Here is a 17,207-nt window from a genome sequence, read left to right as displayed (position 1 = left end):
GAAATTGATTGAATATAGCTTAATATATGTGCAGAAGACTCTGTAATGTTATGATTTAAATCATACAGTAAACTATGAAATAAAAGATTGGTTTCCCTGTGAAAATGTATGCTATCATTCACACACAAGCCACAGATTATAAACTCTGTGTGTATGTGTGTGTGTGTGTGCACATGTGTGTGTGTGTGTGTGTGTGTGTGTGTGTAGTTTTGATTCCCGTAAAGCTGATGTTCCAATTTTACATGTAGAAATGAGCCTACAATATAGTAACCCATACTTCTTTTTATTTACTCAACTGATTTATTCACTGATAACCATTTAGAGACCTGTATAAAGACACTTATTGCTACTTTTTAGAGTATAAAATACATAAGCTACCAAAAAATTAAAAGAGCTGTATTTTCCTATACATTACTAGTTGGTTTTGAAAGACTCCAGGGTGTGGTTGTGTCTATCAACATGCCATCCTGGATAAGGGAGGACCTTTTGGGGGACTCCATGTCTTCCTAAGGAGCTATTGGAAGTTGGTAGTTCCTGAGTGAGAAGGAAATATTTTCTTCAGTAGGCACTGGTTGTTCATACCCTAGTAGACAACATCCAATCCATGCTTAAGCAAGCAACACTAAATAATCTCAGTGGATCACACACACACACACACACACACACACACACACACACACACACAAATATAAGAAAGTAAGAGTAGAGGGGTTCAACAGGAGTACAGGAGGCATAAGAGAGGGTAATGGGATGAATACAACCAAAATACGTGATACACATGTGTAGAATTGTAAAAGTACGTGAGCAATGAAAGCACACAGAAGGACCTTAAAGGAAAAGTACCAAAGGAAAGACCAAATCTTAATGTCTACATACTGCACATACGATAGGATCCCAACTATATGGCCTTCTGACAATGGATAACCTATGATATCAGTAAAGAGCACTGGTCACCTAGGTTTAAAGGGGAAGGGGAAAGGATGAATGGATGGTGCACAGAGGGTTTCTGGAGCAGTGGAAACACTCTATGTCATTGTAATAGTACATGGACTTTCTTGTAGGCTTGTCCAATGTTGGAATGCACAATGCCAAGAAGGAACCCTAATGGAATCAATTAGCTTTGAGTGACAATGAGGGGCTCCTGTGATTCACCAACTCTAACAAACACCTATGTAAAGCAGAACACTGACAGTGACAGAGAGTATTCATTCTGGGGCAGGTGGACTATGGGCACTCTGCACTTTTTACTCAACTTTGAAGAAATTAAAATCTGAAAATGCTCTAAAAACTACAGCTTGTTTTTTTTAATGAAAGAAGACTTAAGCAGTAGACTAACTTTCCTTTCATATCTACTTGTATGTGCGGCTTCTTTCTTAATAAGATCCCCCTATGGTTTTGCTTTTTCTGGCTTTGTTTTGTTTTACAAATAGCATAAAATAACTTGATCTAGTGTATATAGAGGGCAAAACACAGTTTGCCCTAAGGATTCTTATGTTTATGAGCAGAATAGTAGCCAAGCTTGATGAGAAACTGAAGCCAAAAATAAGAAAATTCTCAGAAACGCATAGGTTCTAAGTAGTCTCTTGAAATACCCAACCCCTATCCTATGGAGATTTTGTTTGTTTACTATAGTATATTCTGTAGGCTGTTGCATGAAGCATTGTTCAAAGTCAACTTTCTGTATAATTTCCCTTCTGTCATTCTATTCACACAGACACTATGACAAACTTCATGTCTTAGTTTTCCAGGTATATTTTCAACTAGAAATTGGCAATATAGCACTGCTCAGGCTATTGGCATGGAAGAAAAAGTCTTAGGGTGGTGACCTTAGAAAGCCAGTAGTGGGGGAAAGCCAATGGCCTGGAGTTTCTTTCTTCTCAAAATATAGATACCATTCCTGGAGCTTAAATATCCATCTTGAGAGCAGGAGGCAGAGAGCTGCATGCTAAAGATAGTGGAACAGGGACTATAGAGAGATGTGGTGATTTGTCAGCCCAGGACTGTTTATGTCTAAACCTCCCTCATGTGAAAATATTAAAAATGAGTCTGTCATCACTAGATTTCTTTTTTTTAACAGCCAATACAATCCCTACCTGATACATCTACTTTAATAGCAAATAGACTTTTGATGTTCTAGTCACTGGAGGAAAATGGCCGTCTACATATTTATAGCTCATATTAAGTTTATGTTAATAATCTAGATTGAATTAGAAGTTTTCAGACTTAAGAACATTATTATAGAATCTGATTAACCTGGCTGGTGAAATCTGCAATGTACTGGTTCAGAATAAATTGAATGCTTATGATTGGCAGGGTCCCATCCAATGAAGGATTTCAAAGAAGAGTTTTCTCCCAAGAACAACAAATGACAATGTGAAACATAAGGGGAAAAGACCATAAAAAGCAATAATGTAAACAACTGGGTCACTTTTTTTAGACTCAATGTATTCTGCCACATAATGTGACTCTTCTGATGAGGTCTGTCCTATATATATGTACAGATCTGGCTGTATCTATTGTTCGACGTTCCTCCTCAAAGGCACACTTTCAGGCAGAAGGAGTCTTTTTGGACTTGGGATGTCATTTCTGGGGAACCTTTCTCTGTATTATGTCTTTCTGTCTCTGTCTTTGTCCTTGTGGGTATGTATCTGTATTCTAATTCACATGAAATTCAGATCTGAACTCAGGCCACTTTCTATGTAATAGAAAAATACAGACTCATTAGATGTGTGCTGCTAATAATCAAGGATTTGAAAATAAAAGTGACATAAAATATGGTATCTGCAGTCTGATATAACTGATCTGGGGAGGCAAACTGTGTCCAAGATTGCAATTCTTTTGCCTCTATTATGTTATTTAGATGAAGATTGTTACAAGATCAGAGAAGGCAAGAGTTTCATGTTATTAAAATTTGCTTGGTATATGACAAAATGAGTTTTTCTCCAAGGTTAAGAAAAAAATGAACAAAAATATAACTTTCAATTTTGACCATTTTTGAGCAAGCTTCTGACACACTACATCTAAATATTATAGATGCTATAGAAAATTGAATAACTCACTGAATTGTTACTATATTAAATAAAATGACATCTGTTTTCCTCAAGTACTTAATATCAGTATCATATGTGTATATATATCTGCCATTGGAAATTTTTTTTTCTTTTTGGTTTTTTGAGACAGGGTTTCTCTGCGTAGCTTTGCACCTTTCCTGGAACTTGCTTTGTAGACCAGGCTAGCCTCGAACTCACAGAGATCCGCCTGCCTCTGCCTCCTGAGTGCTGGGATTAAAGGCATGCACCACCACTGCCCGGCAACATTGAAAATTTTAACTGTCTATAAAATGTTAAGTGAAATATTGTCACACGTCAGTTTTAAGTTGTAGCAGTAAGATCCTTCGGGATTGTTCTGTGGCATATATTTTACAAATGTTTGTATAAACATAATGTTTTCATTCTGTATCTAATTTTATTCATTTTGAAGACAGATTTTTTTTGATACTCCAAAGGAATATACGTTTATTCCCTTCATTTTTGTGTGTCTATTATCTTCTTTTCTTTTTCAATGTGAGGGATAGGAACTAAAGCCTTTCACATGATACGCATGCCATCTATCACTGATCTATATTCCTGGCTTTGCCATATTTTTGGAGTCAAAACTGATAGCAATATCAATAAGAATTATCACTTAATTAACAAATGGGACCTCATGAAACTAAAAAGCTTCTGTAAGACAAATGACAGTCAATAGGATAAAACAGCAGACTACAGAATGGGAAAAGATCTTTGGCAAACCCACATCTGACAGAGGGCTAATATCCAAAATATATAAATAATTCAAAAACTATACACCAAACCCAAAAAATCCAATTAAAAAATGGGATGCATATCTAAATAGAGAATTCTCAACTGAGCACTCTCAACTGGCAAAGAGACACTTAAAGAAGTATTCATCATCCTTAGCCATCAGGGAAATACAAATCAAAATGATTCAAGAGATTCTATCTTACATCTGTTGGAATGGCAAAGATCAAAAACACAAATGACATCTTATTCTGGAGAGGATGTGTAGCAAGGGGAACACTCCTCTACTACTGGTGGGAGCGCAAACTTGTACAGCTACTTTGGAAATCAATATGGTGGTTTCTCAGAAAATTGGGAATCAGTCTACCTCAAGACTCAATTGTACCACCCTTGAGTGTATACCCAAAGGATGCTACATTATACCAGAAAGACACTTGCTCAACTCTGTTCATAGTGGCTTTATTCACAATTGCTAGAAACTGGAAACAACCTAGAAACCCCCAACTGAAGAATGGATAAAGAAAATGTGGCACATTTACACAATGCAGTATTACTCAGCTGTTAAAAATAATGACATTAGGAAATTTACAGGCAAATGGATGGAACTAGAAAATAACATCCTGAGTGAAGTAAGCCAGATCCAGAAAGACAACATGGTATGTACTCACTCATAAGTGGATATTAGTCATAAGGGAAAGGAGAAACATTCTACAACCCATGGACTCAGAGAAGCTACATAATGAAGAGGGTTCAAGGGGGGGTTGCAACAATCTCATTGTGAAGGGGAAATAGAATGGTCATTGCCAGTGGATGGAGGGTGAGTGGGAATGAGAACAGGAGGATCAGGTCTGGGATGATGGAGGAAGACAGTACTGAGAAACTACTGGGATCTGGGGGAATCTGTGGGATGAGCTAGAAACCTAGAGAAATGAAAACTCCCATGAATCTACAAGTGTGACCCTAGTTAAGACTCCTAGCAATGGAGGATATAGAGCCTGAACAGGGAAGACTTACAGTGGAGGGATTAGGACACCATCCCAGCTACAAACCCTTCAGCTATAATTTGTCCTGCCTACAAAATGTTCTGGGGTAAAGATGGCCCGGAAATTGTGGGAGTGACCAACTAATGACTGGTGCAGTTGAAGACCCACATCTGTAGAGGGAGCTCCCAACTGAAGGCAAGGACCTAGAGGCGGGATACCCCAGAGACCTAGGATAGAGCTAAATATGCATGGAGGGGGTGAAAGTCAATGGAATGATTCCTAATGATATTCTGCAATTCTCATAGACTGGTGCTTAGCTCAACTGTCACCAGAGAGGCTTCACCCAGCAACTGATGGGAACAGATGCAGAGACCCACAGCCAAATTTAGGCAGAGCTCAGAGAATCCTATGGAAGAGGGGAAGGAAGGATTGTAGGATCTAGTGGTGTCAAGGGCACCACAAGAAAACCCACAGAACCAATTAATCTGGGCTCATAGGTGCTCACAGAGACTGAACCGACAACCAAGGAGCCTGCATGGGACTGACCTAGGCCCTCTGCAGATGTGTTACAGTTGGGTAACATGGTCTTCTTGGAGACTCCTAACAGTGAGAACAGGGCCTGTCTTCAACTCTGATACCTGCTTTTGGGACCCATTACTCACACTAGATTGCCTCATCTAGCCTTAATAGAAGAGGAGCTTAGTCTCATTGCAACTTGATATACCTTGGTTGGCTGATATCCACGGGAGGCCTACCTATATCCAAAGAGAAACAATGAAGAAGGAATGGATGGAGAGGAAGAAGTAGAGGGAAGGTCAGGGGACAGGAATAGGGAGGAGGGGATGGAAGTGAAAATTTGGTTGAGATATAAAAACAAACAAATGAACAAAACAAACAAAAAGAATTATAACTTAAAATTAACACAATCTGTCTTAATCGCTATTCTATAGCTGTGAAGAGACACCATGTCCAAGGCAACTTATAACAGAAAACATTTAACTGGGGTCTTGCCTGTAGTTTCAGAGGGGTTAGTCCATGATCTTCATGGCAGAGAGCATGGCAGCAGACAGGCATGGTGCTGGAGCAATAGGTATCCTTATCCATAGGTAAAAGAGAGAAAGAATCAGACTGGGGCCTGGCCTGGGCTTTTGAAACTTCAAAGCCAGCCCCAGTGACACACCTCCTCTAACAAAGTCACACCTCTCAATCCTTCCTGAGTCATCTGCCAACAGGGAACCAAACATTCAAGTATATGAGCCTATGGGGGCCATTTTCATTCAAACTATCACGTGATATGCCATGGCTTTAGTCCTGTGTTATTAAATCATTCCTCATTTGTGCATTCAGTAGTTATTTACTGAGGGACCACTAAACATGAGGCACAATGCCAATGATAAAAGCATGGCAGGGAATACTACTTAACAAAGGTCTCTAGGTGGAAATGAGCTAAAATAAAAATAAAAATAAGGGAATCTACAAAAGAAAATGTATTCAGAGCACTGTGGAAGGACCTGAAGCTGGTCTTGTGGAAGGGGAATATCACTAAATGTTTGCACCCTTTCCCATCATCTAAATTCCAAGTGCTACATTATCAACCTTTGAACATTATTTCTGACCATGATAAACACCAGAAAATGCTGAGTTTCCAGAGACTTTCCATTTTCTGGAAGGATAACTTGGACCTTTGCCAGCCTCACACCAAATATATATATATATACACAATGGGATCTGTCTATATGCAGCTATATCAAAAAATTGTATTCCATATGTGACAACATATTATGGAGACAGAAAACCACAGCTTCCATCTGCCTGTTGGGATGCATGGCGTCACTCTCTTCCCTGTAATGTTAGACTTTATTGCATTTGTCGGCAGCATATTCCATTTTAATATTTGATAAATAGATATGGGAGGAATTGTTTCAAGCTACAATCCTGTGCTGCTTCAGCTGTTCACCTCCTTTTGGAAGCAAAACTCTCTATCCTCAAACTAATATCCCCCTAAAAAGAAAAATCAATTTAAAATGACTGTGGAAATGTGTTTATTTTTCTACCCTCAGGATTAAAAAGCTGAGAAATGATTAATAATAATTTGTCTGCAAAGATAATGCAGGCGTTTTAGGGGGCTGGGTGATTTTTGCATCTTTAATTTTCATCAGGCTAACATTTTATCATTAAAACTGCATGAATATATATATATAGAGAGAGAAAGATAAAGTAGAGGAGAGAGGTGGTAATACCTCTGATCTCTTAGGCGGTATTTCCTATATTTCAGATTTCTACATTGTCTGACCCCATTTCAGTCAATTTTTCCACAGCCTGCCTGTCTCATATCCGCTGAGGGAACACACCAGTGCTGTGTTTATGCTAATTTTATGCTCTCTGAGTTGTGTCTGTTATTCAAAGCAGTTGAAGCAGTTATTGCCAGTAATCTTATTTCTGTGGGAGCCCCAGGGCAGACGAGGCCTCAAAATCAGGCCTGCAGACCGAGGCAAAGCCATCACAGCCTGCTGGTAAATGGCAGTTCTTTTCCTCCGAATCTGATATCAGTTACTTCGCAAACACAGTAATAAAATGAAACAAATCAGATTTTCAAGTAAATAAACCAGACTTCAGTGGGAAGCAACAATGGTCAGGGCAACAGGAGTTTAATAAGTGATACATAGGGGGAAATGCGAAGCACTATGGACTGCTCCCGTACTGCTGGTAGTTGAAAGCAGCCCTCAAGCCTCCCCAGTATCAGGGAAAGGTGTGTTCACTGCAAGGGATGGAGGGACAGCAGACCTGACCTCAAGCAGAAGTAGCAGCGAATTAAATGTGTCCTTTCTCCTACGAAAAGTCAGGAAAGGTACTGAAGAAATGTATGAAGTGTTCCTGGAGAGTGGCAGAGAAATTGTGTAGACAAAAGACAAGTGGAATTGTCTCTTCCCACCTATCGGTAGTAACTCCCATTTAGAAAGCTCAAGAAAATGCACAAAGTGTGACTAGTGTCCTTTCCTGACCTTCGTCCTACAGTGACATGGGAGGGGTGTATGGTGCATTGAAGTCGCAGGAGAACTGGGCAAAGTCTTTCCTAGATCAGGGAATTGTGGACTCATGAGATCACCCACTTCTGTTCACTTTACTTTTCATGTTCTTAATTTGTTTATTCTAAGATGGTTGCCCACTCCATTCCCTCCGTTTATTGTAAGCCACTGAAGTAGCAGACTGACTGTGAGCAGTGAGACTCATCTGGGTCTGACTATTATCACTGTCACAGTTTCTCTCTAAACGGTGAGTACTGTTCACAAATTTGAGTTCAGTGGTATGCTAATAAACTTAGAATTTTATTTTTTCTGTAATCTAAAACATCTTGCTCTAATTCTGGCCAGTAGTTGACACAGTCTTCCATACATCCATCTACACAACCATCTAAATAGCCATCTACCCACTCACCCACTCATGAATCCCTTCCTCCCTCCCTTTTTCCCTCCTTCCCTCCATCCATCATCCCTCCCTCCCTCCATCTGCCCTCCACTCCCTCCCTCTCCCCCTCCCTTCCTCTATACCTCCCCCACTCCCTCCCTCCACCTTTTAATCCATTTATTCTATAAACATTTGTTGTCTGTCTACCTTGTTGCAGACATTGTTTTCAAAAGCAAAACTTCTCTAGTGAGACAGAAATTGCATAGAATTGTGGGTATGCTCACTGCTCATTCATTTAGCTACTACAAGCAAGGGTTGTAGAAAACCCTGGGAAACACAGAAGTTCTGGTGTGTGGAGATAGAGAGACTTTGAGAAAGTGATTTCTGGTTTCAATTTTGTGTGAAAAAGAGAACATTTTAATCAAGGAAGAATGAGAAAAGCATCTCTGGTAGAGGATTGAGAGTGTTAATTTGGAGAAAATCACAGACGGTGTCGATGGGACAGAGAACAGTCAAGGAAGTGGTGAGGAAAGTTTAGGCAACTGGACCCTCCTGAGTTGCCGTACCTACTAAGTAATGTTGGTGTGCCTTCTCTACTAGGCTTCTTTTCTCTGCTAATTCATAAATGCTGGAGACTCCGATAACTCTCAAAGGTGAAGCGTGTTATACATCTGAAAATGACAGCAGGTTTGTGGTCAGCAAAAGCATAATTAAATTCTCTGTCTGGCCTCACAATTAACAGAAGACAAAAAGGTTACGCTCCTCACAGGATAAATCAAAAAGAGCTTTGACTTAGGCATACAAGTAGATGGAATAAAAAGCAAAACAACCAATGGCAGAGGATTTCTTAGTGTTCAGCTTTTAAAGCTGAAAAAGCAGCAGTGTTTACAAACCCAGGCAAACATCGGCAGTGTTATTTAGAGAAACCGTCTCATTTAAAAGGAAAACATACAGACACTAGTGCATTGGTGTCTTTAATGGAAATATTCGAATCTCAGACTGATTCACCTCCTGCTGAGCTCACTAAGGGTTTCCATCTATTTCACCTCATTTTAAATATAAATATAAATAGTGAGCCATTAATTAACTAATTTTGGAAGCTAATTGTCACATACAAAGATGATGAAGAATATAGAAACAAGCAGAATGTGGAAGGAAGAAATGTCTGTCTGTCTGTATGTATGTATGCATGTACATGTGTATGTATGTCTGTGTATGGATGTGTACATGTATACGTATGTATCTTAGAGGACTAAGAGAAGATATTATTCACGAAACAAGAATGGTCATTATAAGTAAAGAATGCTAAGAATTAAAGGGGATCTTAAAATTTCAAAACAAGAAAGCTAATAAAATGAAAAGCTTAAATGATAGGAGAGAGACAGACAGAAAAACACAGAGATAGGTTCAAGCGAAATTATTTTACTTGAAATCCAAAAACTTCCAGATTAAAAGTCGATTTCATGTCTAACGTAAGTAATGATGAAAGCATGTGTAATGGTGAAATTTAGAACATTAATAAAGTTTTCAAAAGCTCCTAGAAAGAAAAGCAATTGTAGTAAGATGAACTTATAAACAATGAAAATTATAACGCAAAAATAATTAGGCTACTTTAAAAATCTTCTTTAAAAAGTGATTTCTAATCTAGTGTATGTCCACTATACGAGGTGAGTACAAGGCAAACATGCTTCCACACATGTGTGATTTCAGAGACTGACTTCTCCATTAACTCTGATTAGGGAATGTTCCAGCCAACGACTGAATTAATAAAGGGAAGAGATGGGATCCAGACGGCAGAGGTCAACCCAGGAAAAAGAAAAGGGATCGCCATTCTAGGACAATAGTGTAGACATGACTCAAGCTCCATAGTCACAAGATCTATAAAATAAGTCATTCGAATGGGAAAAAATGGGTGAGACCTCCAGAAAGCATGCTCCAGATGATGCAGAAATTAAAAACAAAAACAAAAAAAACCCAGATATCTTTATTATATTGATGGTATTCTATGGGTATGCTGGAAAATGTGGGACTGAGTCAGTGACAGGAACATAAAAAACATGCAAATAAAAACTTTAACTCTTATATAATCATCATGCAATCAAGATTTAGTACAAATTAGAAAAAAGATAACTATGTGAGAATACTGATAACAAGAAGTAAGCAAACCAACTATGCTAATGATCAAGTTCCACTAAATGTTTATTATGTACCAAACACTCTGACACATGTTTCTCTAGGTAAGTAGTTCTATGCAATGGGACTCCGGATTGTCTAAAAGCAGAAGGCTTTTCCAAAAATTGCAATTCCAGTATGCAGATATTCAACAACATCTGAGTGTGCTCCTAATCACATACTAATTGTCCTTTCATCCCTCTTCTCTGTCATTTATTTCTCCAAATAAGACGAAACAGGACCTAATTTTTCAGTATCTTTATGTCCCACTTATTGATGACACATCAAACAAAGACCTTAGTTTCCAAGTACTGTCAGTTTCCATGTTACCAGTCTCTCATTTGGATCTCTTGAATACTGAATTCCTGTCTGTATCAGATCCTGCTCTACCAATTAAAATTCCCATTCCTGAGATACCCTTGTGAGATGATGTCCCTTTAAGGAAGGTGCATTGAAGTGTTTGATAGTTGACTGGGGTCTTTTTGTTGTTGTTGTTCTCTCACTTATATTTATATGAACTGCTTAGCTGCCTCCGCCACTAAGGGCACTTGGCGGATCTAACTTGAAGATCTGCATTATATCCATGGATCCCCCATGGTGGAGAGAGAGAAATGATTGCTGCACACTGTCTTATAATCTCAACATGTCCTCTATAGCATGAGTATACTCCCAAACACACAAATAAATAAACAGATGTAATTAAAAAAATATATTCCCTACATAATGAAAATACACAAGCCCACTCAATAGGTCATTTGCATTTTTCCCAAGATCATCTTTATAGCATGGATGGCAAAAATTAAAACAATAGACATAAGACAATAGCAAAATACAAATAGAAGCAATAAGAAAACAGAACACATATACAGAAAATTTTAAGAGTATTACCATTTGCCTAGTTGAGAAAAAATTAGAAATCTTGATAGGACAACTGTCTATTTCCTCAAACTGAGGACACTGCTGGAAGGCCAAGCTTCTATTACTAAATCATGGAGTGTCCCAGACAAAGTGACTGCATATTAGTCAGCATGTCAACCATAACATTTACAGTTGTAGCACACTGATCTCAGGCATGCCTTTTTTCCCCATGGGGCTACAAGGTTGAGCCCCAAGTCTGAGTGTCAACAAGAAAATATTCTATCATATCTAAAAAACAAAAGGAATGGAAGGTGTCTTTCTTTCATTATTTCTGGTTTGGTGCTTACAAACACTGAGATGTTGGTGAGAGTTCCTTGTGTGTAAGAGGAGAAAATCCTGAGCTAGGCTAGTCTACCCTTCAAAGACAAAGCAACCCAGGTGTAGTGCCAAAAAAATCCCAAGATAGTTGTAAATAAAAATCCTCTGGCATTGCCCCTGACTCAGTCAATGTAAGACTACAAAGAAAGTGTCATGGTCGATAGAGGACATTCAGAACGTCTTTGTATGAGAAGATTTAGCTGGCATGACCAGTCAATGCAAGAGAAAAATCTGCAGTGATCAGGTCAACATAGACTATCCAAAAGATAACAGTCTGCATTCAAGATATTAATGAGGCTCTTGAGAAAATTCTACAGGATCTGTGCTATTGATTTATTATGTTGCTATTGTCACAGTTCACCAAAACTATAGTTTTTATCACCATGAAGCAAATTTCAAATGTAGAAGATTTTGAGTATCGTAACATGAACTTTTTTCAGGAAAATCATATTAAAATATAATTAAATTTTTATTATTTTAAGAATTAATGTATTAGATTTAAAACATTCTATGATATAACTAGTAACTTTAAAAAATCAGTAGACTGTTTAATTATAGCTCATTTTATTATCTATAACATAAAAATGCTTTTATAAAATTATGTGTAGTCATCTTAGCCCCAGATTACATTTATCTCTGTGATCAGACTTACTTAAAAAATGTGATGGATTCAATAACAGGTGCTTTTTGTATGATAGTTTGACAAAAACAAATATATATATTTCAGAACCTTAAGATATCAGTATCAGTCTTCTATACATTTAATTTGCATAACCTGAAAAGTTGTATACAGGTATCAAACAGTTTTATCATTTTCCTAAGGTGAATGATATTGAAAATGAAGTGTTTTCATTTCCTTTCTTGACATGCCAAAACTAAGATCTTTACATGCTTTGATTGGAGATTTTTAGTTGCTTGTTTCATTACTATGGAGTTGGAGAGTTCTCTACTCTAATTTGATTATGAGTTCTTTGTTGGATTTGTGACTTGCAAAAATATTTTTTTTCAATCTATAGATTGTCTTTTAATTTTCTCAATTGTATGTTGTACAGAGATTTAAGAAATATCTGACCTTCAACTTATCAACATATTTTTATTTAGATTGTATTGTTGGTACATGCTAGATCTGAGTATTTTTTCCCCTCTTAATTTTATTTCCACAAATATTTCCTTTTTCTGTATTATATGATTTTTTTCTTTTTCTCTTTGTTTGTCTGTTTTACAGATAGGACTTCTGTCTTAGTTAGCTTTCCCTTGCTGTGTTAAACACCGCAGCCAAACACAACTTAGGGAGAAATGGCTTATTTCATCATACAGTTTGCAGTCTATCATCAGGGGAAGTCAAGGCATGAAGTGAAGGCTGGGATCTGGAGGCCGGGCTGAAGCAGAAGGCAAGGAACAAATCCATTTATTGGCTTGTTCACTCTTCCTTAGCTTGCTCAGCCCACTTTCTTAGAGAACCCAGGACCACTTGCCCAGGGCTAGCACCATCCACACTAGTCTGAGCTTTCCCACATCAGTCATCAAGAAAATGTCCCACAAGTTGGCCTACAGCCAACCAGAAGGAGGCATTTTTTTTTTCTAATTGAGGTTTCATTTCCCCAGATGACCCTAACTTGTGTCAAGTTGACAAGAGAATATTCCAGTACAGCCTCTAACTGCAACCCAGGGCTCATGATTAGGAATTAAGCTAGGCAATGGTCTCTACTATCGCCACCTCCCCTGTACTGGGATTTATTGCCTTGTGACACCACAACTGTCTTTTATGGGCAACTGGGGGGTTGAACTGAGATCTTCAGCCTTGTGCAGAATGTACTTTACCAACTGAGCAAACTCTTATATGAATTTTACATCAAAACTTACTTATTTTAAACTATTTGTGTCCCATTGGGACAATATCGTATTTGTTCTTTTTTACTTATTTTTTGTTATATGCACACCTACATAATGTATATATCACGTATACAGTGCACAACCTGTGTGATGTACAAACACTGATATGAGTACATTGAAGCAAACCAAGCTATCTTTTCACACAGATACTCGTGTGTGTGTGTGTGTGTGTGTGTGTGTGTGTGTGTGTGTGTGTGTATTTAAAGCTCCTATAAACACTGACAGTAACTTTTCTACATATAACAATGTTATTAACTATTAACTATATTCAATATGCTGCATGTTGGATCCTTGGACTCACCATATGTAAAGGTAACTTTTCACCTTTAACCAACAATCTCTCATCCCTCCCTCCCTCTCTGCTAATTACTATTGTCCCCCAGTCCTGTGCATTTGACAATTACAAATTCTGAGTGTAAGGGAGGTGATGTATAGAGCGGAGGAAGCCCTGAGTGAGACCAAGTCCCAATGTATTTTGATGTGAGTGTGGCCTGTCTGAGTTGAGTCTGAGATCACCTGGTCTATGATAAATTGGCAAAGCCATTACCCATGTAGACCAGGCATAAGAGAGCTGACAATGCTTTCCTTGAGAGTCTGTGTGTAGGTGATCCATCAGTATATGCACAAACTGGCAACTGCAGCTTCCTCTTCCTGGATGTTTACAGCCTGAGACTGCTCACCTACAGAGACTCTTATGGGGACTAGATAATCCGTGACCCTCACTGCCCCAGGCTTTACCTCATAAACAGGCCGAGGTTCCAGGTTGCAGTGGTATCAGGCAGAGAACCCCATGTGATCTCAGCTTCATTGTATGTGTGTCTGTCTTTTCTTTATTCCCAGGGTTCCAGAACTTATGCCATAAGAGACAGGGCAAGAGGAGACATTTGTTTTTGTTTCAGGCTTCTCTTACAATAATGTCTTCTTTGGTTCATTTTGTCACAAATGGCATGATTTCCTTAACTTTAAGGCAGAAAACTCTCCAATTGTGTATATATACCAGAATGACTTTTATCTTGTCATCTCTTGAACACATAGGTTGTTTTTAAATCTTGACTGACTTGAGTTATAAAATTCAATTATGAAAAATGGAACGTGGCTGTCTCTATGGAGTAATGCTTTCATTTCTTTGGATACCTACCTGCAGGAGGTATTGCTGGATCAAAATGTGGTTAAAACTTAAAGGTTTTAAAAAACAGTTGTTTTCCATAATTGCCACAACAATTTACACTTCCAATGATACAACCTTGTGAAATGATGTCTGTACTCCAAACACCACCATTTTTTTTTCACTGCTGCATGTCAAACCCAGGTTCCTACCATGCTGGACAAGCACTCTCGTAGGCAGATCTTTCTTTGGGTCACCATTAGCTCACAAATAACAATAGTGAGACTCATTATTAATTATGAAAGCTCAGCCTTAGTTGTCCCAGTAGCTCTTATAACTTAAATTAACTTGCTTATATTACTCTGTGTTTTTACCATATGGCTTTTTACCTTTCGTTCATTCTGTATGTCTGACTCCCTGCATCCCCATGGTGTTTCCTGTTCGCCTCGATTATCCTCTTCCTCTCTCTGCCCAGAAGTCCTGCCTGTCTCTCCTGCCCAGCTATTGGCCAGTCAGCTTTTTATTACACCATTTACAGCAACACCTCTTCACAATCTACAAATAGCCCACAACACACTCTTCCCCTGAGCTATATTCCTGCTTTTTTGCCACACTCTTACCTATTTTTGTTTCCTGTTACATCTTCAAAAATAGAGATCCTAGATGAAGCGAGGGATTATCTAATGGTGTTTAGATTTCTATTTTCCTAATGATTAGTGATGCTCAATACTTTTTTAGATATCTGTTGGTACACTTTCATAAATCCTATATGTGGTTTTTTGTGTGTTAGAAGTATATCTATTAAGATTTTTGGCTATTTTTTCAATTACTTTACTTGTTATATTCATTTATTATTTTTGTCTTGAGCTATTTGCATTTCTCACATATGCTGGATGATTATCTCTTCTTAGAACCAAAGATAACATTTTGCCCCAGTGACTATACATAGTCCTTTATTATTTTGACTGTTGCCTTTGCTGTATAGAAGCTCTTCAGTTATAGATGAGTTATATTCATTTTCTTTTCCTCTTCCTTCCCTCCTTCCTCCCTATTTTCCTCCTTCCTTCTTTTCTTTTCTTCCCATCCTCTTTTTGATACAGTGTTTCACTGGTGGCCCTGGCTGACCTGGAACTTGCTATGCAGACCAGACTGGCCTCCAACTCAGAGATATCTGTTTGTCTCTGCCTCTTGAGTGCTGGGACTAAGTTTGTACCACCATGCCCAGCGTGCTTTTGTTGTTTCAGCTTTAATAGACAATTAAGGAAAAAAACTTACCAAGACCAACATTAAGATGTTTTCCCATCATATTCTTTTCTAGGAGGTTTTTTTTTTCAGGGTTTCTGGGTAAGTCTTTATTTCATTTTGATTTGGTAGGTCTTATAAGATAGAATTCAATATTATGACTTTTTTTTAACCTGTGCATCTAGACATTGAGTTTGCTGACATCATTTATTTCTTAAGTCATATTTTATGTGTCTGAATGTTTTGTCTGCACATCTGTATATATATATATATATATATATATATATATATATATATATATATATATACCACATGTATGCCTTCTGCCAGCAGAGGACCAAAGAAGCTGTTGAATCCTCTGCAGCTAAAGTTATTAGACAGTTGTGATACATGTGGGGACAGGGAACTGAATCAAGGTCCTCTGCAAGAGTGGCAAGTGGTCTTAAGTGATGAACCATTTCTCCAGCCTTCCTGACACAATTTACTAAAGAGACAGCCCTACTCCCATCGTGTGTTCCTAGTGTCTTTGTTTACAGATAAGTCAATCACATATGCCTGGATTTATTTTTTGCTTCTGCATTGTACTCCATAGGGGCCTGCATCTGGTTTTAGGCCAGGATTATGTTGCTTTGATTATTATGAATCTATAAGACAACATAATATAGAAAGTTTGTTATCTCAAACTTTACTCATCCTCCTTGAAATTGCTTGATTTGGGATCATATATGATTCCCCATAAATTTTAGTATTGTTTTATGTATTTCTGTAAAAAAAGTGTTATGGAGATTTGATAGAGATGGTGTTGAATCTGTAGGTTACTTGGGTAGAATAGAAATTTTATGGTATTTAATCTATGTTTTATTTCTGATTTTGTTTATTCTGGGCTTCTGGGGTTTGTGGTTGTTATATTTTTCTTGTTCCAGTTTCTAAATTCTGTTTACATTTTAAAATAAAAATAATATTTTTGAAACAAGTTTTCCCCATAGCATTCCCATCACTTGAATTATTTTTTGTCAATCTTTATTATTTTATTACTCCTGATAATCTCATTAGTTTACCCTTTTAAAGACCACTGGGATGTAAAGGTAGCTGCTGATCTGGTAACTTCTCTAAAATACAGAAATCCACTTATCACAAACCTTCTCTCTTATTAATGCCTTTAGAATGTTCCATGTTTCCATGTTATATTTTCATTTCTTTTTGTCTCAAGATTTCTTTCTTTTATTGAAAATAGATTCTTTTCTCATATAATATATCCTGATTTTAGCTTCTCCTTCCCCTACTCCTCCAAATTCCTCCCCTCCTCCCTTACCTTCGGATCTGCTCCCTTTCTATCTCTCATTAGAAAAGAACAGACTTCTAAGAAATAAC

This window comes from Peromyscus eremicus, chromosome 16_21 (genome assembly GCF_949786415.1).
Source record: "Peromyscus eremicus chromosome 16_21, PerEre_H2_v1, whole genome shotgun sequence".
Lineage (NCBI taxonomy): Eukaryota > Metazoa > Chordata > Mammalia > Rodentia > Cricetidae > Peromyscus > Peromyscus eremicus.
This window is presented reverse-complemented; position numbering follows the sequence as displayed.